We start from the raw sequence: 12,728 nt of genomic DNA, 5'->3' as shown, positions 1-12,728 counted from the left end.
TGCAACATTTCATATTATACTGTGGTAAGAGTTCAAAGACATCCAAGAAACCATCAACCTTCAGTCAAACTTAAATACATCGGGTAATTCTGATCTCAGTACTCTAGATTTCAATCTGCATTTCAAATTGAATTGGTGTCAAAGGTTTACGGGCTGGTTTGGCATGGTCTTGTTACTAGCGGGGTGGAGGGACACAGGGACCTGCATCCCGCAAAAGGTATAAGGGAAAAGGGGAAAAGGAGAGAGAAATGGGCCTAAAAACAAAAGAGCAGTAACAATCTGTGGAGAAACAAACTATTTTACTAAATAAGATATCAGAATGCAAGATAACACACCATAATACAATATAATAAAATGCGGTTGAAACTAGTAAATCAAATTAAATGAGAGAGTGTGTCTGAAAGCCAAAGCTCTTACTCTAATGCTGTGGTGAGACAGCACCCGCAACAGAGACAGGCCAGACAATTGAAAGGGCCGTCAGGTAACCTAAGAAGTCCTTTTATCTTTTCCCGCTGAGTGGAAATGATAACAGAACAGCAAGTAGTTCTCTGGGGATGTAGTAGTTCTCCTCTTCCAGGACAGGTACCCGGACGTGGAGCATTAGCATTTTAACTCCCAGTGCTCTACATGATGTTATGATGTGGAATACTGATAACCAAACATCATAAAACCATGACAACTGGAAAACAAACAAACAAACAAACAACAACAACAAAACGTAAGCAATTGTTGAAGTTTTCTTATGCTTAAATATATTTTTCATAGTGATCCCCCTCCCACTATCCTCTCTGTGTTTCCTTTCAAACAGCAACCAAGGGGTTGGAATTCATTGGCAAGTCTATTTGTGTGAAGATATCCTGATAAAATTTCGTAAGGCACCAGGAGGATACATAGGTCAATTAATGTCTCTTATTTATGAGTGGCTTGTTCTGGAGGAAAATGGCTTCCCTGAAGGGGAGTCGGTGTACTGGATAATAAAGGGCTGGCCATAGCCTTTTTATATGCTTTTAAGAAGGCCAGGTGCATTGCCTCAGAAAAGCTAGTAATTGTAGTAGATGACAGCAGATAACTCATGCATGTCTGCCCTCCCAGAGGAGAGCTTCTTGCTTATCATTCTTCAGGAAATTTCTAGCCCAGTATCAGTGGCTCAAATGTCTGGAGAAAATAAAATTATTAGAAAATAAAAATATTTGTTTTGAAGGAATTCTTGCAGACTTCTCTTTGAATCTGCATGAGTGCAAAGCTCTTGCTTAGTTTGATTAGAAAGCCAAGAGCAAGGAACAGGAAAGTGAATTCCTGCTGATAAATGTTTGTGATGATTTCATAGAATCATAGAATCATAGAATGGGTGGAAGAGACCTTAAAAGATCACCTACTTCCAAACCCTCTGCCATGAGCAGTATTACTAGCCACCAGATCAAGCTGCACAGTGCCTCATCTAGCCTGGCCTTGAGCACCTCCATGGAGGGGGCATTCACAGCTTCTCTGGGCAGCCTGTGCCAGAGACTCACTGACCTCCAAGTAAAAAAATTCTTCCTAAAATCTGATCTGAATCTCCCCTCTTTTAGTTTAAAGCCATTCCCCCTTGTTCTATCACTACTGGACTGTGTAAAAAGTCGGTCCCACTCCTGCTTGTAAACTCCCTTCAAGCACTGGAAGACTGCAATTAGGTGTCCCTGGAGCCTTCTTTTCTTCAGGCTGGACAAGCCCAGCCTTCTCACACCTTCTTCTTAAAAGAGGTGCTCCATCTGTGCATCTTTGTGGCCTCCTCTGGACTCGCTCCAACAGCTCTTTTTCCCTTGTGTGCTGGGGGTCCCAGGCCTGGATGTAGTGCTCCAGATGGAGCCTGACAAGGGCAGTGCAGAGGGGGACAGTCACCTCTCTCTCTCTGCTGTCACCCCTCTGTTGATGCACTCCAGGATACAGTTGGCCTTCAAGGCTGCAGGAGCACACTGCTGGCTCATGTCCAGCTTCCCATCTACTAGTACCTGTAAGGCCTTCTCCATGGGGTTGCTCTTAGGGAGTCTGTATCTGGGATTGCCCTGACTAAAGTGCAACACCCTACACTTGGCATTGTTGAATCTCATCAGGTTCTCATGTGCCCACTTTTTAAGCCTTGGACTTTTTGAGTCCAGGTCCCTCTGGGTGGTGTCTCTCCCTTCCGTTGTGTCAACTGCACTACTCAGCTTTATATCATCACCAAGCGTACATTTGCTGAGGGTACATTTGATCCCCCTACATACTTTCCTATTCAAAGGAAGATTCTTCTCTGAGGCCCTCTGCCTGCTTTTGTGTGTTTTGCTCCAAGTTTCCTTACACATTTCATGCACATGAATGAAAACATGAGTGAAAATAATGTAAATAATGATTACAAATGTGTAAGGAAATCATCTGCTGAGGTATAATCCGGTGCTTATTTCAATTTTTTAACTTAGAGGCCAGAAATTATTTGCTCAGTTCAAAGTAAAATAGTAGAATAGAACAAGAAATTAAAGCAATCATTCTCTGGGGATTGATGTATACAGAGGGCTTGCAGGATCAGGTCCAAAGCAAAAAGTTAGTATCCACCAGTATGAATATTTATTTAATGTCTGACTGGTTCATTTGTTTATATGATGAATGACTTTGTTTAAAAAACAAAAAACAAACAAACAAACAAAGCATTATGTTTATTATGAATTACTGCATTGACTTTTAAAATAACTATCCTGAGATAACTTGAGTACTTGTGTTAGTTTGCTTAAGGAATAAATGCTTTATAAAGAGATCATATTAAAAAAAAAAAAAGGAACACTAAAGTGTTAGAGTAATATTGTGGATGTATAGATTAAAATTGGAATGTCTCTGCTAACCATTTGCTTTTGTCTAGTCTCAATCACAGTCTCTGTTGTAAAATGAAGTTTCTAACTGTACATTTTCCCTTTGTAAATATGTAATTAATGGATTCACAATCGAGCAAAATGACAAGTCTTTCCAAAATCTCCTTACCCTGAAAATATGTTCCCTGAATCTTAGCAATGCATGGCTTAGACCAATCCTGACATGATTTCCTGTTCACAGTACTTAATTTGAGAGTGTTTGCATCAGAGTATGCTTTTTCTCAGCCTGGAGAAAGGCAGAGATGTTGGGGAGTCGCTTTGGAATCTCCGTCTTCTATCCGAGGCACTTCCTGACTGCTACCAGCACTGCTTGAAATGTCTCCTTGGGGCTGCAAGTAGGCAACCCAAATCAGCATAGAAGAGCTGGTTCTGCTGCTGAATTCTTTTGGGAAGCAGAAGGACAATTTTTATCAGGGTTTGGGATGAGTGAATGGAGGAAGTTAAACTGAAGTTTTACTGGGATAGGGTGGCATGGTGTCATGCACATAACCTCCATTTTCCTATGGAAAGAGAGATGTGATCCCTCTGAAGTTTCTTACCTCCTTAAGGAGAAGGAAAGGAAGGGCAAAAACAGTAGTCCATCCACTCAGTGGGGCTAAACCTTGCACTTGAATACCTACTACCTATACCTATTGTGTGAGACTTGGGGAAAAAATGCCAAAGACTCTGTGCCAGAATTACAGAGAGAAATGCCTTGTGCACTCACCAAAGACTAGAAGGATGCACAGAAGTGCCTTTTGGAGCCTTAAACCACTGTGCAGTTTTTCAAGAGCCACACTGCTCTTGAAAAAAGTTGCAACAGTGGTAAAATGGCTTAGGAGCGCATTGTAGACCTTAAGGAAATGTGGAGATTTCCAGGAAAAATAACAGATGATTATAAATAGAGCAAATATTTGATTTAAATATATTTTGGTGTAGTAATTAGTTAACACGTACTTTTCCACATGGGGTATTTTGCACCAAAGAGCAAAGCCAACTTCAAGAAACAAACAAAACATATTTATTGTCTACATCCTTTATTTTCCGTATTTCCACCTTGAAGACAGTAAAAATTATTGGACAAAGCTAAGAATTTCTAAGTTAGTGATTAGAGGACTGTTTGTTTTTCTACTCCACTTTTTAAAAAGAGAAACAGGTGAGGTTAAAAAAGAGGACTGTAAGGTAAGCCACAATGTGAGGGTAGCAGTGATGATTATTGTCCTGAATTGCAGCACAGAATATTAGATAAAGGTCTAACTATTTAGAATAACTACTTAAAATAACTATTTAAAATACCACTGAAAGTCTTCCTCTGTTAAAAGTCTGCATATAACACATGAAGTTAAATCAATACTTTCTTAATTCATTTCTTTTTTAGAATAATATTCTGTAGTCTTCTTCTGTTGGCATTTATTCAATTGTTTAATGAGTTGGTTTAATATAACTCATCTTCTCCTTTCCATTTTTTCCTTTTCTTATGTCTTCCCCTTTGTAATATATACTGCTACAGTAGTTGCATGTTTTTGTTCAGAGCCTCCATTTTCCTGTGGAAGGAGGAATACAGTCCCTGTCAAGTACCCCATTTCTTGTCAGGAATCTTAGAATCATAGAATCATAGAATTGCTCAGGTTGGAAAAGACCTTCAAGATCATCAAGTTCAACCAGAACCTTACCATACTACTAACTCTGAGAATCCTCCCCTAAATTATGTCCCTGAGCACCACATCCAAACAGATTTTAAACACATCCAGGGATAGTGATTCAAAGCACCTCCCTGGGGAGCCTATTCCAGTTTATTCCAGCTTAACAACCCTTTCTGTAAAGAAGGTTTTCCTGATATCCAACCTGAACCTCTCATGGCGCAACTTGAGTCCATTTCCCCTTGTCCTGTCACCTGTCACCAGTGAGAAGAGACCAACCCTGCTCTTGCTGTAAGCACCTTTCTGGTATTGGAAGAGAGCAATAACATCCCTCCTCAGCCTCCTCTTCCTCAAATTAAACACCCCCAGTTCCTTCAGTCATTCCTCATGGGGCATATTCTTCAAGCCCTTCACAAACCTTGTTGCCCTTCTCTCTGGACTTGCTCCAGCACCTCACTGTCCCTTCTGTATTGAGGTGCCCAAAACTGAACACAGTACTCTAGGTAGGGCCTCACCAGTGCCAAGTACAGGGGCAGGATGACTTCCCTAGTCCTACTCACCACACCATTCCTCATACAAGCCAGGATGCCATTGGCGTTCTTGGCCACCTGGGCACGCTGCTGGCTCATATTCAGCTGACTGTCCATCAGTACACCCAGGCACCAAGATGTCAGGCAGCTTTCCAGCCACTCTTCCCAAGCCCATAGGGTTGCCTGGGGTTGTTGTGACCAAAATGCAGTACCTGACAGTTGGCCCTACTGAAACTCATACAGTTGACCTTGGCCCATTGATGCAGTCTATCCAGGTCCCTCAGTAGTGCCTTTCTGCCCTCTGGCAGATCAACACTCCCTCCCAGCTTGGTGTCATCTCCAAACGTACTGAGGGTGGACTCAATCCGCTCATCAAGATCATTAATAAAGATGTCAAATAGAACCAGTCCTACTACCAAGCGCTGGGGGGACACCACTAGTGACCAGCTGCCAGTGGGATTTAACTCCACTGACGACAACTCTTTGGGCCCAGCCATCCAGCTAGCGTTTCGCCCCATGGAGCGTATGCCCATCCAAACCATGGGCAGCCAGCTTCTCCATGAGGATGCTGTGGGGGACAGTGTCGAAGGCCTTACTGAAGTCTAGGTAGACCAGCCTTACCTTCATCCACTAAGTGGGTAACCTTATAGAACAAAATCAGATTTGTCAAACAGGATCTACCATTCATAAACCCGTGCTGACTGGGCCTGATCCCTTGGTTGACCTTTAATTGGTCCATGATGGCTCCCAAGATCATCTGTTCCACAATCAGGGTAAGACTGATAGGCCTGTACCTATCAGGATCATCTTTCCAGCCATTTTTTAAAGGTCGGAATCACATTTGCCAGTCTCCAGTCCACCAGGGCATCCCCAGTTAGTCAGGACTGCCAAAGGATGATGGAGAGTGGCTTGGAAACCACATCCATCAGCACTCTAGTGTGCAAACTGTCTGGCCCAATGGGCTCATGAGCATCCAGCTTTCAGAGCGGGTCCAAAACCATCTCATCATGGATCATGCAGGGCTTATTCTGATCCCCATCCCTATCTACCAGTGCAGAAGGCTGTGTGCCCAGGGAGTAACAACTAGTAACAACTGTTACTATTAAAGACTGAGGCAAAGAAAGCATTAAGTACCTCAGCCTCATCCTGATCCTTGGTCACCAAGTTGCCCTCAGCGTCCAGCAAGGGATGGAGATTGTCCCTACCCCTCCTCTTACTGTTGATGTATTTATAGAAATGCTTATTGTTGTTCTTGACCTTAGTGACCAAGTTCAGTTCTAGCTGGGCTTTGTCTTTTCTATTTTTCTCCCTGCACAGCTTCACTATGTACTTGTAATCATCATAAGTAGCTTGCCCACTCTTCTAAAGACCATAAACTTTCCTTTTGTTCTTGAGTTCCAGCCAAAGGTCTCTATTCAGCCAGTCTGGCCTCCTTGCTGTTGGCTTGTCTTCCGTGATTTGGGTATGGTCAGTTCCTGCACCTTTAAAATTCCTTAAAGTATTGCCAGCCTTCCTGGGTCTAGTCTCCCACACTCTCCAAAACTACCTCCCAAGGGCCCCTCTCAATGGTGGTCCTAAAGGGGATTAAATCTGCCTTCCAGAAGTCCACGGTGGCAGTTCAGCTGACTCCCCTCTGTGGTTCAACAAGGATTGAGAAATCTACCATCTCATGACCACTATGCCCCAGATGGCCTTCAAACTTTACATCCCCCACAAGACCTTCTCTGTTAACAAACAGCAGGTCCAAGTTTTCACAGAATCACAGAATCGTAAGGGCTGGAAGGGACCTCCAGAGATCATCAAGTCCAACCCCCTGCCAAAGCAGGTTCCCTACACCAGGTCGCACAGGTAGGCATCCAGGCAGGTCTTGAACATCTCCAGAGAAGGAGACTCCACAACCTCCCTGGGCAGCCTGTTCCAGTGCCCTGTCACTTCACCGTAAAGAAGTGAACACATTTGTGCGGAACTTCTGATGCTGCAGTTTCTGGCTGTTTCCCTTTGTCCTGTCTCCACAAGCTGCTGAAAAGAGACTGGCCTCGCCACTCTGCCCCCCACACCTCAGATATTTATAGACCTGGATCAGGTCTCCTCTCAGTCTTCTTTTCTCAAGGCTGAACAGACCCAGTTCACTCAGCCTTTCTTCATAGGAGAGATGCTCCAGGCCCTTCACCATCTTTGTGGCCCTCCGCTGGACTCTTTCCAAGAGATCCCTGTCTTTTTGTACTGGGGAGCCCAGAACTGGACACAGTACTCCAGATGAGGCCTTACCAGGGCAGAGTAGAGGGGGAGGATCACCTCCCTCGACCTGCTGGCCACACTCTTTTTAATGCACCCCAGGATGCCATTGGCCTTTTTGGCCACAGGAGCACACTGCTGGCTCATGGCCAACCAGCTGTGTAAGGTTGCTATCCCCCACACATTCTAGGAACCTCCAGAACTGTTCCCTATCTGCTGTATCCAGGGAGAGAGACCTTGAGACCTCACCCAACCGTGTATAAAGTGTCTTTTCCACCTCTTCATTCTGGTTGGGTGGCCTGGAGCAGACTCCCATGATAGTGTCCTATTGGTCTTCGCTTTTATTCTGACCCATAATCTCTCAACCTATCATCACCATCATTAATTCCCATACATTCATATTCTTTCTTAACAAGAGGGCTAAACCACCACCTTTCCTGCCTTGCCTCTTTTGAAAAGTCAGTAGCCATCCATCACAGCACTCCAGTTGAGTCATTCCACCATGTTTCCGTGATGGCAACTATATCATAGCATGGCTTTCTGACCTCACAATGGCTTCCAACTCCTTCTGTTTATTACCCATGCTGTGTCCATTTGTAAAAAAGCACCTGAGATGGGCCTTGTTTTGAGTGGAAGTGTGTAAAACCTTCCTGACCATATACAGGTGTTTCCGTAGCAACCAACCTCATACCAGCCCTTGTTTTCTTCCTACAAAAGTGTGACTCGTCCTCCTTCACCAGGGCACAAGACTGTGGGATCTTACTATTACATCCCTCTCCTACAAGCACTGTACATACAGGCTTGTTCTAGTGACCCCAGTTACACCCCCACCCTCCTTGGTACCTAGTTTAAAGCTCTATCAATGAACCTTCCCAATGCCCATCATGAGGCCCCTTTCCACTGGTGGGATAAGGTACTGCTATTTGTTGCCAGCAGGTCTGGTCTTGTGTAAATTGATCAGAGGTCAAAAAAACCCAAACCCCTGTCAGGCACACCAGGCTCAGAGCCAGGTACTAATCCTTTGGCCCATCATATTTAGTCCCTCATCATTCCCTATAACTGGAGGGACAGAGGAGAACATGACTTGTGCTCCTGAACCCTTGACCTGTCACCTCAAGGCTCTGAAGTGCTTTTTCATCGTCCTTAGGGAAGTACTTCCTATATAATCGCTGCCTACCTGAAACAACAGTAAGGGTTAGTAATCTGAAGGCCATACAATGGAAGGAAGTTTCTTCTTCACATTTTTAACCTGGGGCCCCAGGAGGTAGCAGACCCCCCTGCGTATTTGTCCTTCTGCTCCCTTCAGCAGAGAGCCACCAATGACAATGACCCATCATTTTTTCTTCGTGGGAAGGATTTTAATACTAACTGTGGTTCAACTGGACTTTGGTGATGCCCCCAACTGGGGAGAACCATCATAACCACCATTGTCCAGCTGCCCCTGCAGAGCACTGTACATGTTCTACAGGGGCAGTTGGTGAGGCAGGAGAATCTCTGGTGCTCGTGCACCTGCATTGCCAAGCAGGGGTCTTTTGCCACTGCCCCATGCCCCCTAATTCTTCACCATTGTTGTTAGGGGGGAAGAGAGGACAGGGGGTTCACTGTAGCAGGAAGACCGTCTTCCTGCTGGTTCCTCTCTGTTACCTGTTTGCAAGGTGGCAGGAGGTAATGTGCTCCATGTTGAGCGTCAGCTGGCTGCCAAGATCTCAAGTCGACAAGGACTGGTGCCACCAATCAATCTCCTTCTCACATTCCCTAATGTTCCTCAGGCTCTCCACCTCCTCCTTCAGGTCAACCACAAGGCTGAGTAAGTCACTTAGCTGCATTTAACACAAGTGCTGTCTCCATCACCTCGCACTGCAAAGGCCAAGCTCTGGTACTGCAGCTTGTGCACTAGCATCTTTTTTCGGGACTTAGTCTGAGTATCCACATTTTTCTCAGCCGCAGCTTTCTTTTTATGTGTGCGTGAGACCTCAGCCTGGATCTCCACCTTTCTCCAGGCTTCCTCCGGGCTGCAGCCACAGCAAAACAGCTGAATTAGAGTAGCGTTAATGGGGTGCGACTGATCAGCTCTGCCCGGCTGCCGGTAGTGCTGACACCGCCCTCGCCCCATTACCAGGCTGTTAACAGGTGCCCCCACACTCATCACTGACTACTCAGTGAGATAACAAGCCTTCTCACTGTGTAGTAATGTGAATGGGTAGCTTACGGCTTCTCAGCGTTTGAACGGCTCACGGGAGTCACACACGTGAGTCCTCCTCTCTGTTCTTAATGTCCAACGACCCGGCCTTGCCCATCCCGAGGCGTTTTCTCGGCAGGGGGCGTGAATGCAGAGCCATTGCCGCTCTTCGAGAACTTCTCCATTATCTCAGGTTTCCTTGGATGAAGGAACTTTGTGAAGCCCCCCTGCACCTCGAGGTCAGTCATTGCGATTCTGGCTGGGACAGCTTCAGAGCAGTAATGTCAGCAATCAAGTCTTGGTGAAGGAATGGAAGGGCATGAACAGTAGCCCATCCACTCAATGGGGCTAGTGAGGTTGAAGACCGACCACACTGTGCAAGACAGTACAGTAGTTGAATGTTTTGAACATTTAACATGTTATTTCTGTTGTGGTTTTGTGACGTCACTGCCATGAAAATCTGCTGAACTAGAATATTTTGCTGAATCAGTTTCCAGTCCTGCTTCAAATTGTTTCCATTTGCCTATACAAAAATATTTATCACAATAATTTAAAACTGTTCTGAATATGTATTTTTTTCCCTTTCTCTGGTCACCTAAATAGAATCAAAGAATGGCTTGGGTTGGAAGGGATCCCAAGGATCATCACGTTCCAATTACTCTGCCACAGGCAGGGCCACCAACCTCCAGATCTGCCACTAGACCAGGTTGTCCAGGGTCTCATCAGATCTGGTCTTGAACACCTCCAGGGACAGAGTACCCACAGCCTCTCTGGGCAGCCTAATCCAGCACCTTACCACTCTCTCTGTAAAGAAGTTCTCTCCCTGACATCCAATCTAAACCTCCCCTCCTTGAGCTTAAACCTATTCCCAGTTGTCCTATCACCCTTGTAAAAAGTTGATTCCCCTCCTGTTCGTAATCACCTTTTAAATACTGAAAGACTGCAATGAGGTCTCCTTTCAGCCTTCTCTTCTCCAGGCTGAGCAAGCCCAGTTCCCCCAGCCTGTCTTCATAGGGCAGCTGCTGCAGCCCTCTGATCATCTTCATGGTCTTCCTCTGGATCCTCTCTAACAGCGCCACATCTTTCCTGTATTGGGGCCCCAGACCTAGATACAGTACTCCAGATGGGACCTCACGAGAGCAGGACAATCACCTCCCTGTCCCTGCTGGCCACCCCTCTTCTGATGGAGCCCAGGATACCACTGGCCTTCTGAACTGCTAAAGCACACTGCTGGCTCACGTTCAGTTTTTCATCCATCAAGATCCCCAAGTTGTTCTCCACAGGGTTAGTCTCAAGGATTTCTTCTCCCAGTCTGTACACATTTTTGGGTTGCTCTGACCCAAGTGTAAAACCTTGCACTTTGCTGTGTTGAGCCTCATTATGTTCACACTGACTCACCTTTCGAGTTTGTTATGGTCCCTCTGAATGCTGTCCCTTCCTTTTAATGTGCCATTCACACCATTCAGCTTGGTGTCATTGGCAAACTTGCTGAGGGCACCCTCGAGCCTATCACTGAAGTCACCGATGAAGATATTTAAGAGAACTGTCCTCTACCTGGACACTGTGCCATTCAACACAACCCTCTGTCTACCGCCTTCCAACCAATTCCTTATCCATTAAGTAGTCCACTCCTCAAATCCCTATCTCTCCAATTTAGAGATAAGGATGTGATAGGAGACCACTTCAAAGGCTTTGCACAAGTCCAGGTAGATGACATTGGTCATCTTCCCTTTGTCCACTGATGTCACGCTATCATAGAAGGCCACCAGATTAGTCAGGCACAACCTTTCCTTGGTAAAGCAATGCTGGCTCTCTTGGATCATCTACTCATTCCTCATATGCCTTAATATGTCATCCAGGAGGATCTGTTCCATGATTTTCCCAGGCACAGAGGTGAGGCTCACCAGCCTGTAGTTCCATGGGTTCCCCTTTCTCCCTTTCTTGTAAATAGAAGTGATGTTTCCTTTTTTCCAGTCCCCAAGGACTTCACCTGACAGGCACAACTTTTCAAATATGACAGAGTGGCTCAGGAACCACAACAATCAGTTTCTTCAGAACCCTGGAATGTATTTCATCTGACTCCTCATAGTTTTGCATACATTCAATCTCATTCAGACAGTCTCAGACTTGCTTTGCCCTTACAGTCGGGACTTGAAGGAATTCCCCCCCTCCCAATTCCCACCTAGAGGCCCAGAGATAAGAGCTTTAGGGACATGAGAAATACAGGAATCCTGACTGCCAGTGAAGACTGAAGCAATAAATTCATTTAGTACCTCAACTTTTTCCACATATGATGTAGCGACTTCTTCTTCCTCATTTACCAAAGGAGGTATGTTCTCTCTGTCAAACCCAGACAGCATACCTGTATTCTCTCCAGGTGACACACCCTTGTTTCCACAGCCAGTACAATTCTTTCTTTTCCCTCAGTCTAACCACCACATCCTCACCAAGCTATACTGGTTTCCCACTTCCCCTGCTCACTTTCTTATTCAAAGGGATGGAGAGCTCTTGTTCTCTCAGAAAGGTGTCGTTAAAGAGCAGCCATCTCATCCAACAATTCCTTAAACAGCCTAAAGTTCACCCTCCCAAAGTTCAGGGTCCTGACCCTACTCTTTGTCAGGCCCACGTTCCTTGAGATCACAGATTCAACCAGGGCATGGTTGCTGCAGCTTATGCCTTCTCCAAACTTATTGCCTTTAATGATCTCCTCTGCACTGATGAGCACCAGATCGAACAGTGCTTCACCTCTTCAATAAATCAGGCACTTGCACCAGAAAGTTATCATCCACACATGCCAGGAGATTCCTTGATCTCTTGCAGCTCACCATGCAGGTACCTGAGTGGTTGAAATCCCCATCAGGAAGAGTGCCTGCAAGCATGATGCCTCCTGCAGCTAAAGGAAGAAGGTTCATCAGTAGGCTCCCCTTCATCAGGTGGCCGTGGTAAATTCCTAGCAGCAGGTGCCCTTTATTACTCCTTTCCCTAATTCTAAACCAGAGGCTCTCAACCTGCTCCTCACTTTTTCTCAGAGGGAGATACTCATAGTCTATCTGGTCTTGAACATAGAGGGCAACTCTCCCACCCTTCCTACCTAGCCTCTCTTCTGAAAAGGCAGTACCCCTCTACAGTCTTCATAATCTTTGTAATGGAATCTCTGCAAAACAACAAAATAGAAAAGCTTTCTAATTCTTTAGGAAAATGAATGTAATCATGAGAATTTTCTTAATCTCTGTCTTTTTTTTTTCCTTAATAATCACTAAACTATCTTGAATTTTACTACTGCTTC

The sequence above is a fragment of the Lagopus leucura genome, unplaced genomic scaffold (assembly GCF_019238085.1).
Source record: "Lagopus leucura isolate 7727_CA_CO unplaced genomic scaffold, USGS_WTPT01 Super-Scaffold_810, whole genome shotgun sequence".
Lineage (NCBI taxonomy): Eukaryota > Metazoa > Chordata > Aves > Galliformes > Phasianidae > Lagopus > Lagopus leucura.
This window is presented reverse-complemented; position numbering follows the sequence as displayed.